This window comes from Engraulis encrasicolus, chromosome 15, assembly GCF_034702125.1.
Source record: "Engraulis encrasicolus isolate BLACKSEA-1 chromosome 15, IST_EnEncr_1.0, whole genome shotgun sequence".
NCBI lineage: Eukaryota > Metazoa > Chordata > Actinopteri > Clupeiformes > Engraulidae > Engraulis > Engraulis encrasicolus.
In genome coordinates, this window is record NC_085871.1 from 3,304,462 (window position 1) to 3,307,500 (window position 3,039).

Here is a 3,039-nt window from a genome sequence, read left to right on the forward strand (position 1 = left end):
AGGAAGGGGGTGGTGGGGTGGGGCAGAAAATGCGAGAGAGAGAGAGAGAGAGAGAGAGAGAGAGAGAGAGAGAGAGAGAGAGAGAGAGAGAGAGAGAGGGAGAGAGGAGTACAGACAGAGAGTGAGAGATGAAGATGAGTGGAAAGAGAAAGAGAGAGAAATGCCTGAAAAACAAACAGAGAACTGGAGATGGGGAGAAATGGGGACACAAAGGACATCGTGTTAAAGCACGTAGTGTCTATGTATACATATGAAATGTGGTATATACAGTAAATAAAGTTTGATTGATTGATTGACAAAGAGAGATGGAAAAATTAAGAGAGAGACAGAGAGAGAGAGAAAGAGAGAGAGAGAGAGAGAGAGAGAGAGAAAGAGAGAGAGATATGGATGTTAGGAAATTAAGAACAAGAGAAACACTGTACATGAAGAAAAAAATACATGGAGAGAGAAAGAGGGAGAGAAAGAGAGAGAGAGAGAGAGAGAGAGAGAGAGAGAGAGAGAGAGAGAGAGAGAGAGAGAGAGAGAGAGAGAGAGAGAGAGAGAGAGAGAGAGAGAGAGAGAGAGAATAAAGCAGTGGTGCCTTATGCTGGAACAGATGGCAGTGGGCAGTTTGTCACACTCTGGGACCCGATGAAGTGACGAGTGGAGAGCAGAGGAGAACACTTCAATACTGTACACTGCAGAGCCCATGCAGCAGTGTGTGTGTGTGTGTGTGTGTTGTGGTGGTGTGTGCAGGGCTGCTGAAAGCTTTGGGTGAACCCGGGACAAATTCATCTGAAAGGGCCCCCTTTCCAACATACATATGGCGCAATGAAGACCCATCAATTCTGGCTCCCCTCTCTCCTCCCACAACTGACATCTCTCTCTCTCTCTCTCTCTCTCTCTCTCTCTCTCTCTCTCGCTCTCTCTCCCTTTTCCTCCTCTTTCTGCGTCCTCTTCTTCCTGGCTCTGTCACGTCACTCACTATCTGTGACCATGATGACCATGCCATGCCATACCTCCAGGAGCAATCCCAGCGTCCTCTCTGTTCTGTTCCGTTGTGCCCGAGCCCACAGGCCCTCGTTAGGGCTGGTGTGCACTCGCCTGGCTGGCCTGACTGCATGGGGGTTTGGGGGTTGGTGGTGGCGGTCAGGGAAGCTGACAGGGGAGGCAAAGGGGTCAGTTGTCCCGGGCTCAGTGAGGGAGGGGACCCAGATTTGTGTCCTCAGTAAGTTGTATTGGGTGGCGGTGGGCCCTTTCAGATGACTTTTCCCAAAGTCCCAAAGCTGTCAGTGGCCATGGTCGCAGTAGTGCACAGTATATTTTGCAACATTAACACAACACTTAGAGAGCTAATGTAACTCTAATCGTGATGATTATACTCTCTCCCAGTGTTTAGTTAACAGCACAAAATGCACTGTGTGGTAAAAATCCACTGTGTGGTAAGAATGTACTATGTGACTTCACGGTAGCACCTGGGGCAACATTTGATTCTACATTTTACAGTGTATAGAATAAGAGATAGGGAAAGGCTTGATGTTGTTGTTGTTATTATTATTAAAAATGTTTTCTTCTCATTCATTAATGGGGTTGCTTCACTTTAGCTGTTTGTTTTTGTGAAGGTTCAAGGTGTAGCTACCAGTTAGCACACTTAGACAGGGGAATCCCCCTCAGCCATTAAACAAATAAGACAACCTCATCTGAAATTCTAATGAGCAATGGAATTCCAATGAGAAATGTGTGGAAGGCACACATTCTAAATGTGTCTAAATGTGCATCATGTCACTGTATTTACAGTATATCAGTAGTGCACCGCACAATTCCAATCCATAGATAGCTGTATATTTCAATGAACCCCAGGTTACAGAATTTACATTGACAGTAGCTGACCATGTTCTGCAAAATTATGCATAATGACATGAAGGTAGCATGTGGATATGCTGCATGTACCCAATGGAATTAAAGTGGCGGGTCGCTATTTTAGACATTAAGCCCTGTTTGTGTGACTTCTGGGGTGAAGTAGAGATGTTCTCATCACAATTTTGACATTTGGTGCTGAACGGAGGATTTGGGTATTAAAGACTGCATACCCCCTACCTTTACATTGACTCCAATGGAGCACTCAAGCAATCGGTCATAAAATGGCATTAAACTTTCGTTTGCAGAGACATGAAACTCACCGAGTGGTCAGAGGTGGGCAGCGATACGTTGGCTCGAAAATCACCGCGAAATACGCTTCCAGAGAAGATATATTATCATTGTTTTCCGTCTTCATTGATTGTATTGGCTTGACTAGTATTACTCCGCGCGACCGGAATTGGGGGTGTGTTTGTTTACGTTACTATCTATGGTTTGTATGCAAGCTGTAGTTTTTGTAACCAATCCCGCTCAAAGACAAGCGTTCGACCTCGCTCCTTGATGCCTACACAAACAACACACTATCGCTACCTACTGGCTGGATGTCTTCTGCTATTCAACGACGTCTGGGGAAAAATAGTAGCCTGGTCCTGACCATCCCATAATACTACCATTTCATTTCGTATTCATTGGTCTGGCATTTGTTTGCTCTGAAGCGATTGTAGGAAGCAGGAAGTTTGCACTCAGTTATAGTTTGAAATTATTGGACACCTCTCACCCAATCGCTGGCAGTTACTCAACAACAACATAGCGCAGACCAATGGCTCTGGCGCAGATGTGTACGTCATTGTCACGAGCGTTCTCCCCCTTTCGTCCCCACGTGGGGGGCGTATTCGATTATTGGCTGTTTTCTGGGGGGGGGCGTTGCAATCAAAATTCTACTGCTCCAAGCACTCCACAGAGAAGCACGGCCAGACTACAGTAGTGGAGCCAATCCTTTGGCGGAAGTACGTAGGATGGCTCGCAAGGCTAGAAAAATAGGTCCTCCAAATGCTAAACAACAGTTAGAAGGCATAATTCGCTGCAATTTTCGGGCCAATTTATCGCTGTGTTCCACTGACCACACGGTGAGTTCCATGTCTTTTCGAACGAAAGTTTAATGCCATTTTGTGAACGATTGCTTGAGTGCTTCATTGGAGTCAA